Here is a 13,316-nt window from a genome sequence, read left to right as displayed (position 1 = left end):
GGTAAGTCAGACTAGTCGAGCCGTATGACTCCTTCCCACAAGTATACTGAGACAAGAGGAAAAAGGTAAGAGAAGACTCACGGGGGAAAAAAAAAATGGGTTCATGCTTAAGTGTAGAGTAAATAAAGAGAATTTGCACATATAAAGCCAGCTGTAGAGTTTGGAGAACAGCGTCTTATATAGTATGTATGTACTATATGTAGTATGTAGTATGGAAACTACAGCAAATTAAGGACATAATATTTCATAAAATGGGTCACAGTCACTTACAGTTGTTGGTAAGCCTGTTGCACAAGCTAAGTATTCCTGCAGCATTAATAATTGCACTTTCTATATATATTTGTAAAATAGAAATCTGTGATTAATGTTGTTATTTTGTAGTCATGTTTACATATAATGAAATTTGGTCCTCCTTAGGTGTAAAAAAAAATAAAAAAATCCATCCTTTTAAGTGTTGACTGTTAAATCAGCTCAAGGTAAAAGTGGAATTTTAGTCTCTGTGGGTTTCGTGTTTTTAGAGTTCAGGTTTAACTCCTGAAAAGGGTGAAAAGATCAACTGCAAGAAAAGAGTTACTTCCACTCTGCTTGAGAGTGCATTCGATGATCTCACATGAACACTTGAATAGAGTCCATTTGAACTCCCAGAGAGTTTATTCCAAAGACCAGGAGGAGAGTGAAGGTTGGGGCGTTAGTACAAAAGAAAATGCATTACAGAGACTTGTCCTCTTAAATATATATATATATATATATATATATATATATATATATATATATATATATATATATATATATATATATATATATATATATATATATATATATATAATGACATATATATATATATATATATATATATATATATATATAAGACCCTACAGACTGCAAGCAGCTTATTAGACCCCATAGTTAGTGTTTTTATTATTGTAACCAGGACATGACCTCTATTTCAACCCAAATCCCGATCTTTCGTTTAACCTAACCGAGTCATTGTTGTGGCTAACCCAAACCCAACAGAGGGGAACACATCTGTTTCGCTCCTCGGGGTCGTATTCTTGTTCAAGTCGGGACAGATGAGCGACACCTGGCTTCAACCAAAACACCGTCTTCATGTTGTGACGATAGCACTTCTCTGTCCCACTATTCCCCCTCCCCTTCTGACCTCATCCCATCCCCCCCAAAAAAAACCAGACACACACATCTCTGCCGGTAGTAAAAAAAAAAAAGCCCGGCAGCAGATGTTCTCCATTAGATGGGAGTGACTCAGCAAAGCCCCACAGACAAGCTCCAGCTGAGGAGTCGGCTGTGGAGCCAAACAAAAAAAACTAAAAAATTAAGAAGACATGAAAAAGCTTTCAAAATGCCCTCCTCCCCCCCTCACAATCACCAAGTGACCTTGCGAGGGGGTCTGAATGCTTCCAGGATCATAACACTACCAACACTGTGAGGGACAACGGGGAGACGGCAGTGACAGGGAGGCAACACATGATATTATAATCAGGCGGGATGAAACAAGACATACTTGGATTTACTGATTAATATACATAATGTACATCCTTAAATAGACCAGTGGTTTCTGCAGGTCCTAAACACCATATCCGACAGATTATCCTGAATTGTGATGACGTTGAACCTTTGACTCCCTCAACAACTTCAGATCTGCACAATTTCTTGTAAAACATGACATCAAACTATGCAAGTGTGTTTTCGTAGACTGAAAATGCCCACGGTGAATGTCAACGAGCCTGGAAACAAAGTGCTCGACTGCAAAGGAAAAAAAGAAAGAAAAAGAGAATGAATTGAAGAAAGAAGTAGATTTGAACAACAGCAGATATGCCGGGAGAAAATTGAGAGGTGCGACTGCAGTTGTCGAAATGAGAGCAGACCCTGCCTCAAATCACTTCAGATGCTTTCTAAGAACGACTCCAGCTGCGTTTGTTGTTTGTTTTCAAAGGACGCAAGCGTTACTCGAATCATTTTTCCATCAGCGACAACTCAGCTTTTTTTTTTCTACATGGGTGAATAATTTTCTTCTTTTTTTTTTTCCACAATATTTTTTTTACAGACAGGAGGCTGAGAGAAAACGGCAACGTGTTATTAAATTTTCACCTTTCCACGACCGAGAGTAAAACGCTCTCCATGTTAGATTTGGTGCAACAGTCATAATGTCTCGCTGACAACTGCAGGTTCACTGAGATAAATTAAAACGCGAGAGATGATATAATTCTGACACAGCAGTCTTTTCACAGGATAAAACTCGCAATTGATGCACCAGATGCGCATTTTGGTTCCAATTTCAGATCCGACAGCTCGAGCTCATATTGCCGAGTCTGATACTGGCATTGCTTGTGTAACCAGAACGTAGCCTGCAAATCAGGTTAATTGATTCCTTAAACACAAGTCAGAGCAAAAACACATGCAGTGCAGAACCGAACCGTGACCTTTTTCTGAACCGAAGCCACCTTACTTTTCACTCCTATTTCAGGCCAAAAACGTCACACTGATACCTCTAGTGGCCAGAGGGGCGTATTACACAGTTTAACCTGGTGTATAGAAAAATTGCACACATAACTTGCAAATCTTAAGCAAGCCATAAGCCATTATCAGCGATATGACGGCTGAAACACGTCAAACTTTAACTCGGTACCAGGTTGAAATAAATAAACATCTTTATTGCCACTGACTGGCTACCGAGAGGAGTCCAGATATCAGCTGCATCAAGGCTACGGCGATAGAGAGTTGTGGCATTTACAGTGTTCTGTCTTTTTTTTTAATGTAAAATCAGATGTACAAGTTCAGATTGTATCAGGGGTGCTAATAACCCCACTGCTCATTAAAGCCTCCTTCTCATTTAGAGGGATCACTGCCAATAAATATGAATATAATTGACCTCCTTTGCCAAGCAGTGCAATGTCACCCAGCCACTGTGACGGGTTCCTCTAAATAAGAAATGAAGCCTCACGTCTTCGAAGAAAGGCTGACATTTCTTTCTTGAATTGGCTTCAATCTAGATGCAAACATCCCCCATTTCAAACATGTTATTAGCACCTGATACGATTGTCTTGGCAACCGAGCTGAGGCAGCAAGTTAACCGACGCTGCAGGCAAACGTACCCTCAAAGGATATCAAATCTGATTTAGCGAATTTTGCCATAATTATGTGAGCTACATTACACGTGCCACAAAGGGTAGGAAATGTATTAATTTTATTATAATGTAATGAAGCAGCATCATTTCCATCATGAATGACTTAGTCTTTTATAACAAGGGTTTTGCTAATGAAATATCACCCCGAAGGTTTAATTTCATCCTGTATTCACACATTTGCTCGTGCTAAATATGACAGCAACTGTATTAGACTGGAATAAACAAGTGTCATTAAGAAATTCCTTGTTAATAATGAAGTTGGAGTCCAAAATCCTTCTATTAGCTGTTTTTCCTGAGAATCTTCCAAACATATTTGCCTCTTTCTCCTACTTAATTTCCCTCACCTTTGCCATTTAGAAGATGGCTGCACTTTTCTTGACCGTAAATATACTGTACCATTGCATAACTTGCTTTGGAGACAACCTCACACGGGTTGGCCGGCTCTCCTCGGCTGTGGCGAAGAAGGAGTTAAAAGCCAGTTTAATCAGAGCAATCATTACTGCTGCTTTATGATAAGGCGACACCAGTGATCCTCACACCTACCAGAGGGGATGGATGAAAAGCGTTAGTCACATGAAAAGCAGAAGTGCCAGCTCAAGGTGACTGAGCAGTGACACGTACGAGCTGCATCGTAGTGTGGGCTGACTGGAATAATCCGGATTTTACAATCCAAGTTTATTCATTAAAAGCCATTTTCACGCTGCTAATTACCAACAAAGAATTACCATATTTCCCCTCACGGTGACACTTGTCAACCTGACATATTGATATTGTCACCGAGCCCAGCGATGAGGCGATGAGGCATTCAAGCCCCCTCCCTCCCTCCCTCCTGTCTCCAATCATCTCATGGGTATGAATCGTGTGCGTTCCCGTGACAAGGTGGCGACAGGTCACATCTATTGGCATGCGTGGCTCACTCGCGGAGATACAGGCGAGGTTGCGCCGGGGGCATCTGCGTTAGTATCCACGCCGCTCACCGCGGCTTCACCTCGGCATGAAACACGAGCCGGGAACAGCTTATTATGTCAGGTTCGGTTAGCCCACGGGCCCAGAAGGCATTCTGTGATTATAATACTAAATCCAAATCTTAAAAAAAAGCCATGACTCAGTAAAGCACCCACTGTCACTTCACGTCAGCTCTCCACAGCGCAGCTGAGAGGATACAGAGAACTTTACAGTTTAAATGTCTCTCCGTATGTATAACAGGGAGCCGAACAGGCGAGAGGAGAGCAGTTCTCTAACTGCCGGAGCAGAAAAATAGGGAGCGATATCGCTGTCTGTTTCTACAGGAGGCAATCAATGCTGGAAATCTTAAGAGGACAGGATACTGAGTAGGCAACCGAGCGCGCGCGCGCACACGCACACACACACACACACACACACACACACACACACACACACACACACACACACACACACGCATTAATACACACTCGCAGGTCGCCGGAGAGAGACAGGCACGCACAGAAAAATGTACCCATGTACACAGCAACGCTTCATCTGAGGGTGTAAGCATACACATCTCTCGTTCCCACTCTCGGTGACCCTGTGTACCGGCCTCTGTGAAGAGACGCCAAGAAGCAGCATGCTCTCACAGATAATGTGCGTAAGCGGATGCAGCTCCATCTCGGGATCTTTCACTAGCTCGGGCGTGATGCTCCTCCCGCGCGTTAAAAAAAACAACTTAAAAAGCGCGCGCACGCACACACACACACACACACACGCACGCACACACACACACACACACACACACACACACACCCTGCACGACGAGACGCTCTCATCTGCTCCGGTCACCGCGAGCAGCGCACCTCGTTTGTTCTGATGAAAAATAAAATAAAATACAAGACGCGGCTCGGCTGCTCACAAAGGCCGAATTAACACTCTCTGAAATGGGTCTAATTCTGAGCTCGACAGACACCCGAGTAAAAAGCTTTAAACTCGCCTTCGTCAATTAAATATGCAGGTTTTTTTTTTTTTAGCTATAAGCTCCGCTGGAAGAATCGCTTCGTCACGGCGTAATGTGGAGAAAGCGGAGTTACCACTATTAGAGGATTAACTTCTCATACGGCAACCTTTCCAGGAGAAAAAGAATTGAATTTTTAATCACCGAGAGCCCCAGCTAAATTTTTTAAACATAAAAGAGATCCAGCGAGCAGCAGGTGCAGATCCCCCCCCCTTCCTCCTCCTCCTCCTCCTCCTGAGAACCGCTGTGACCCTCCATTAATTACAAAGCTTATTTACAATCAATAAAGTATCCTATAATGGGGCCAGCGATGGCAAAGGCCAGTGTGGCAGGGCATCCAATGGGATTTATCTCATGTTACGTCCGCCTCCCGATTCAAACTCAGCTGAGAGGAAACCGCACAGATTCAATCACAGAAACAAGTGACATACTTCCCTTAATGCACTAACAAATAGTGCTCTAACATGTCAGAGCTCTATTTTCTCTGCACTGACCGAAAATAACCTCAGCATGTAAATACCTCACCCACCAAAATATCTGCAGCTGTAACTATTTTACCCAGAAGTCAACGTGTTTTTTTTTTGTGCCCTCTATTTAACACTCAAAAAACACACTGACGGCTTCAGGAACAGTTGCAGCTTCCTCAGACGCCTTAATTTGAAAATACTTTAGCCCCGCCTCTTCCTGTAGGTAGCCAAGATGGCCACCGTTTAGGGTGGAAAGTGTCCAGCGTTTATTTCTTGGACCGTTCACCTGGTACTTGTAGCATGTTTCTGTACTTGAAAGTGTGAGTGCACTTAATGCACTAAAAACAGTAGAGTGCTGGTCCAGAAAGACGCCATTTGGACCAACAGCACTGAACTTTCAGAAATGTGGATGACTAAGGACATTTTACGGTAAAATCAAATTTCCCCTTCAAGTAATAATAAGAATGGGTAATTAGGAGTCACCCATGAAAGAAATACAGCTCCAATCTGTTGTGGTAAAAGGGAAAATCCTTCGGCGGCCAAAGCACAATGAAGCATCAAGAGATTGTGAATGACAAATGGCCGCTGCCCCGGCAGACACAAGTTCCTTCAAGCAATTACAGTACGATCCGCCGGTCCGACTGGGAAGCATAAATGTCAGACCTTAATCAAATAAGAACAAGTGGCAGAGAAAGCACACGTTCAGAATATTTATCTCCTAACAGCCCAATAATTGAAGCTGAGTCATCCCCAATCCATTGATTTCTTCCATTAGCTTCCAGGATTCAGGGAGACGGAGTGAAGTGGAGAAGGGCGGTGGGCAGCAGACGGACCTGTTCACCGAAACAAAAATCCTGCTGCACCTCTAAATACAGGAGGAAAATATTAATACACAAAAAGGCAAAAAAAAAGGAGGACACTCAGTCAGAGCCTCCTCCCTTATCTCGCCGGCAGTAGACACCCTGCGGCGTCAGACAGGGATAAATCATACTCCCATCTCCAGTTTGAGGATGGCCAGGGGAGTGAAGGACCATAAATCACACTGATATCAATAAGGGGAAGTGTCAGGGCCCGGCTCACAAGGTGAGAGGAGCACAAGGCGATGCAGAAACCACTTAAGGTTGGCTGGTAACAAAGTTTCACTCCTGCCCTGCGATGGATTATTTATTAATCTAGATTAATGCCCCGCGCGCTCATTGCTGCAGAGGAAGGGTGGTGATGTCTGTATCGCGACGCACCGTACGAGGGAGCGATCAAAAGCGACAAAGTTCACGTCGGGAAGCTTATTTTTCCCAGAAGGCACTAGTGATTTCCAACAAGTTTTATACGCCTGCATAAGCGTACAAAAGTTTAAGCGAAGTTGACTTTTAAAGACGTAAAGACGGCCTCCTGTATAATTTAACGCTGGTTTCTGCGATGCCCATTTGATTTTCATTCTTTCAACTTTCTTAGAAACCGTGGCTCAAAATGCAACGATATCCAGGAGCAGCTCCCACGGTCACTGTTGCAGCAGCAGGCGGTCGAATCAAAGCCGTTCAGAATTCAAAAAGGATTTGAGTCTAAAAGTAAACCGAATTTAAATGTTTCCACAAAATGTAATCTGCAGTCGCTGGTCATCGTTAGCAGCCGACAAATTGAATATTAAGTGACTGGACTTCTTTGTTTGAACATCTTTCGTCGTGTTTTTCTGTGCAGAGGAAAACATCATTTTACGTTTGGAGTTTCCAGACTACTGGAATCACCTCCTGCTCTGCAACTCTCTAAGCTCTGACCACATAAACTAAAAACCAGTTCACCAAACTTTCGAAGACCTTTTGAAGCCCACGTAGTACCATTAACTAGTCAAAGATGAATGAAACCTACAACTTATTGAGTGCATCAATTTATAATCAGGACTTCTATAGCAGCAGGGGCTGTATAGAACAATAAGTCTGAGTACAGTTAATTGACCTGGACCCAGATGAGCAGCACAAATAGTGACGGATGGATGTTTTTGCAGAACCTGACGCAGCCTCATTATGAATCAGCTGCAGGAGCAGTTCGGAAGAGCCGATTGAAAGTCCGTGAAAAGAGCCGAGCACAATCCACCGCGGTCAAGTCTCCCTTTCACTTTATACACGTACAACGTAAATGTTTCAGTCTACGTCAGGCATGGAAATATATTTACAATCTTTGTAAAAGATACTCGAGACTTTTTAGTCCCTCCAAAGGCTCCTTTAAGGGAACGGAGTTCTTTTTTAAGTCGTGCAGATGCCCCGAGCGCTCCGACACACGATCTGTAGTTTGACCTGTGACCTCGACCCGTAATAGTTCAACGCCAAAGAGCAAAGTCAACATTTGGCCCAAGTTTCAGGTTCCCAACTGCGATTAAAAGTGACACGTCGGCTACGAGGGACCCATCTTCTCTGGCTGAGGCTGTTCGTCTGACCTTTTTCAGAGTTATGTCACCAAACTAGCAGCAACAGGCAGGTTCTCCCTCCCGATCCAAGCTGCTCAGGCCAAGTTGGGCTCCGACACTGTGACACGGGCACACGTATCGCCAAGTGAATTATCATGTGCTTTGATTGTGTGATGTCCCCGTGGGGAAACAGAAGTCCTCCTACACAGGCCAACTGTCACGCAGTTTCATTACCCAATTTATGCCCAGTTTGAACCGGCAAAGACCTTTTTTGCCCGCTCGTTCACATCCATTCAAAACGAGGCGACTGAAACAGCGCGTCAACCTTAATCAGAGGCAGAGAGAGCCAAATGAAGGAGAACATAATTCATTGCTTTTTATCCCCCCCGCCCTCCCTCTTTGTTTTGGGAAGATGTCCGGGCAGGACCGAATAATGGGATGAAATAGTGTTAGCTGTGGAGACAGGTGTAGAAAATTCACTGCGCAGAAATAAATCAGAAAAAAAAAAAAAATCCCGCATAGCTGCATGACCTGAGTTTTTTTTTTTTTTTTTTTTTTTAAAGTTCAGTTGCATGTCTCCTCTGTAATCTCTCCACAGGCAGATAGTGCAGGAGTAGACATTTGTCAGTGACGAATGAAAAGGCTTTGGTCTTTTTTCTTTTCCTGCAGACATGAAAATGACAACAGTAGCGGAGCTCTGATTTTAATATGTTGTGAATGTTCTACTTTAACGCTTCCTCGCTCTCGTTCGGACTGCCGCTGTGAACAATAACACAAGACTGTGTGGATGAGCGGCAGTATAATGCTTATCAAGTCTTCCCACAGAGAAAGAGAAGGATAGAAAGAGAGAGATACTGGAGGATGAATGTCATCTTCAGGTTTCGTTCGGCCCTACCGCTTGGCCCTAAACCTCCATTGTGCGTGTGCCCATGTCGGGTAGAGTGTCCCGTTTCTTTTAGGGATCGATGGCAATTGGTGATGTAGCCGTCCCACCAAAAAAAAAAAAAAAAAAACATATTTTTTTTAATGTGATTTTTGGAAGTGCTGCTTTGGGATAATAAAGCTATTTCTGGTCTTGGTTTGTGAGCATTAATAGCAGATTCTTTGAGATTCACTATTTTGTCTTCACGCTGTCTATTTCCATAAATTTAAGAATCACATTCCTGACACTTACAAACTTATTAATTAAATAATGTAGGTGAATTTGGGATGAGTGCTGTCCCATTTCCTTAGTTTAAGATTTTAAGCCCTTCTAGCTTAGTCTGAAGGGCCACAATCAATCAGAGGGCTCTACTAAAAGAGGGACAGGGCTGTTGGATGGGAAATGGGATTGGGCCTGAGAGGGTTAATAAATAATTAGACATTCTTAAAAGTTTGACATTTTCACAGAAAAAATAAGCTAAATGAGGATGAGAGAGGGATGGTTCAATGAATTAATCCCACCGACCGCTGCTTCCACTCCTCTTCCTCCTCCTCCTCCTGCCTCTTCATTCAGAGACCTCACTGCTACACCTGCTGGCCATTCGGAAGCGCTGCTGCAACACACAGTATAAATTCACACGGAGAGCAGAGGTGGCCGGAGTTTCTATTAATGAAATGACAAATCTAAATCCGAATAATAACCTTTCATCTTGACACGTCCATCAACTTCCCTGAAGAACACACAGAACATTTCATTTAGCATAAATCCTGTCAGAGGTGTCCGTGTGTATTCCCCACAGTCCCTCAATCCCGCCTGAACAAATAGCTTCAGGAGGAAGAGCGTTTCCATGTTTGACAGGCAGCTTAAAGGAGCAAATAGAGTCGTGGCACGAGGAGGGAAGGTCATCCGGCAGAAGGCTGCTAATGGCAGGTAATCAGCTCTGGCAGAAGCACACATTTGCATTGAAATAGAGGCATTTAAAAATCTGCCGGCATCTCCGGGCCCAGAGCGTGGCGCTCAAATTAAAAAAGGCTGAGGTCCCGTAGCATCTCCGCGTCGCCTTCATTCCCCGTTTGCTCGATAATTGTGACTTATATTTTCATCAGACCAGGATCTTCCCGTGTGCTCAAAGTGACGTTTGATAGACGCAGTCACTGATATTGTCGCACTCCATAAATCAACAGTCTAACAGGGTAAACAAAGGAGGATTTCTGTGAGGCTCAGATAAAATTGTACTAGAATGCCGATAGCAAAGATTGTTTTTCAACACTAAATCAAAGTGCTGCAAATGAGCTGGATTGTTTCTAGTCGTTGCATCCTAATGGGTGTAGACCTCAAGGTCATTTTGAAACCAATCAGCACTGACCACTATATTGTACGATGAGTGCCGAATCTCTACTTCAGTGCAAATTTCTATTGGCCGCGTTGGTAAGTGGTGGATAACATCCTTGACTCAGACAGGTTTGTCAGAGCTGAAGGGACAAATAGCGTGAAGCACCTTTATGTTATAAACCTGCCGCTCCTCACTGACAGGTGAAAAAGAAGCAGCTGGCAAGAATCGAATGACTGAACTCTAACTGTCTGGGTACCAGTGCGCCCTGACAACATGTGTTAACGTGAGGTAGCCCCGAGCCGGGATTACAGAGAGAGCGAAGCTGGCAACTTCCCGGTTTATTGTGTCAACGGCTTTATGCTAAGTAAACCGAAATCTTGTTCGGTAATATGCAACACTAAAACACAACCAGGTGAAATAAAGGCCTGTGGTTCAATAACATCAACTTTTTAGACCTTTATTTTTTTGTTACCTATTCCTAAAAAAAAAAATCCAATAACCAATCACCGAAGTCCCGCTGTGCAGGGATTTTGAGTTTGAGTGGATAAAAAGGAAATCTCTGCAATTTCATTGAAATCGAGGATATTAAGGACATTTTGTCGATCAGCATCAAACCATCTCAACACCTTTCACTTTGATTCCGTTTTGTAAAAGGAAGTCAAAGAGGTTTGAATGCTATTTTAAGACCTTCTAAAATAAATCAAAACGAGAGCTGAAATGATACGTTGATGAATGAAATGATTGATCGACTGAAGTTATTTTGATAATAGAGTCATCTTTTTCATTTATTTTCTGATTCCAGCTTCTTAAATATGAATATTTTCTGGTTTCAAGTCCCCCATGATAATAAACGGAATATCTTTTGTTTGTGGACTGTTTGTCGGGACAATGCAAGAGATTTGGGGGAAACTGTGGGAATCATTTTTCACTATTTTCAGACATTTTAAGGACCAAACAGCAAACCGATTAATCAGTAAAAAAAAAAAAAAAAAAAATCAATAGTCTTTAATAGAAAGAATCCTTATTTGGAGCCCTAATCATAACATCCCCACTGATCTTGTTCTTGCTCTGCTGTCACGTGGATCCAGTGCCGCGCTGAAGCCGGGTTCACACAGAACTGTAACTGCCACGACTTTCCTCTGCGCTGTCAGCTCTGCCTGACGTAACAAACCCTCAAATGAAGCCCAAACGGGGCGATGTGACCACTTTCAGGGAAGCGATAAACAACCAACGAGCACAAGTTCGCACTGCTTCTTATTTCAAGCTCATGTGTGCGCCTCAATTATATTCATTTCCTTAAAATGCCAGAGGCCTGTTGAAGGCTTGTAGTAACTTTGTATCTCTGAGCAGCAGAGCCAGATAGACTTGGACTTCCTTGCCTGCGGCTATTGTTTATGGAGTGCAGCTGAGTAGTTGATAGGCTTAGCATGGCTTCTAAGTGGAGTAACTGCATGGGGGGACTCCTGCATTGATTTCCTTCTGAAACCAACTTAAAAGTGTACCGGAACAGAAAGACGGCAGCTGCATTTGATAATACTGGATTCGACCCTTTGCATAGATACTCGAAGCTGAAATGCACTGCAGACCACAAGTCAAGGCTTCAACCATCTATTAAAAATAATGCTTGCACACCGCTTTGCCGTGCAAAGCTCAGCTACTTCGACGTGCATGGCTGTCCGCTGCAAGAAAATGGAACAACAGTCGTATTTGTTCTCATGTTGTGCTGCAGCAAAACGAGTCAATCACAGCTCACGGCGAAGGAAATATGGAATATTGTTTTTTCTTTTTTTTTTTTTTCCCCCCCCCAAGTTAAATTCAGTGACAGCTGAATGCCTCAACTTTAAACTGAAGGACTCAAAGGCAAGCAAACATCTCGGGTAATGTTTCAGTCAGACAAACGTTGGTGAAAAGACCACAGATTAACGTCAGTATTACATTATTCTCCACCCCCTCAGTTTTCGCTGCGTTAATGACACGCTACTTCACGCACTGGCAGTGAACACTAGCATTTGGCATAAAACGTGAGGTTCAAAATTGCCCGACGTCTACATAATCCCTTGGGGATATGAGGCGGATTCATTTACATCAAGCCGATCATGATATTAGAATTTCCATTAACTTCCGTATAAGATGACAGAAACAAATTAAATAGTCGTCCCTGACAGTCAGTCGGTTGAAGGTGAAAGAAAATTGATGGTGAGGGAAAAATTATATTATGCATTATTATTTTTTCTATGACGTCAAGAAAACTTTCAAGGAGTCCAAACCCGGGCACGTTATCAGAGATCCAGAGTGCGGGCGGGTATGATTTAGAAACCACAGCACAAGAACAGAAACAGATCGATAAGATGTTTCCATTCAACCAAACAGGAGGACAGAGATAGACGTCTCTTAGGTCTGTCAAAAGGATGCTCATGATGACATTTTTGTCCAGACCAAATGAGTTTCTAGCAACAGATGGTCTCGCACGCTCATAAATAAGACAGAAAAACCCGTCCAATTGTCAAAAGTGATTGTTGACAATGGGCTCTGTTTGGTTCATGTCTCGGGAAATAAGTCTGCAGATTACACCGGCATGGATATTAACAGAGCGTTATTGAAGCAGAGGCCCACTGACTGACAAAGGAGATGAATCTGTTTCGTGATGAATTATGTATTGTTCCACTTCTGTATCACCATGTCCACCAGCATCATGTTCACATTCACCGTGTGAAGAACTTCTTTGTCCACTGTGAATTAGCAGCACCTCTCTAATCTCCTTTTATCTCATCCACAGACAGCTTCTATGGGAGATGTGCATGCCTTTAGCATGCAAATGACTTAATATAACAGCGGAGGGAAAACATTTTTTTAAATTTTATTTAAGTGCTGACAGCTTCCAGGGACGTAGTGTACTGTTGTCTTTTTTTATGTGATCAGTCTCGCAAAGGCAAAAGATGTAGGTCGACAACAAGCTTTAAACTTGTCAGTACAAATAGGACGTGGAACCTAAATTCAGGTTTAGAAATGAACTCCCAGATTTGACTAATTCCTTCCACACAAAACCACACGGAGGAAACACATGAGGGTGCCTCACAAAGGTAATGG

At 42.9% G+C, this 13,316-nt stretch overlaps 1 protein-coding gene across 7 annotated transcripts in view; it reads right to left on the bottom strand.

Moving 5' to 3' along the window:
- tanc2b (tetratricopeptide repeat, ankyrin repeat and coiled-coil containing 2b) overlaps window positions 1–13,316 on the bottom strand; it is a 137,102-nt gene that overhangs the window by 102,084 nt on the left and 21,702 nt on the right. The gene's annotated exons all lie outside the window — the stretch shown is intronic.

Source organism: Brachyistius frenatus, unplaced genomic scaffold (genome assembly GCF_029030835.1).
Source record: "Brachyistius frenatus isolate BFR_SWC_R1_liver_20210118 unplaced genomic scaffold, ASM2903083v1 Contig_51, whole genome shotgun sequence".
In the NCBI taxonomy this organism is placed as follows: domain Eukaryota; kingdom Metazoa; phylum Chordata; class Actinopteri; family Embiotocidae; genus Brachyistius; species Brachyistius frenatus.
The sequence above is the reverse complement of the archived record's forward strand: the minus strand, read 5'-3'. Positions and strand labels throughout refer to the sequence as shown.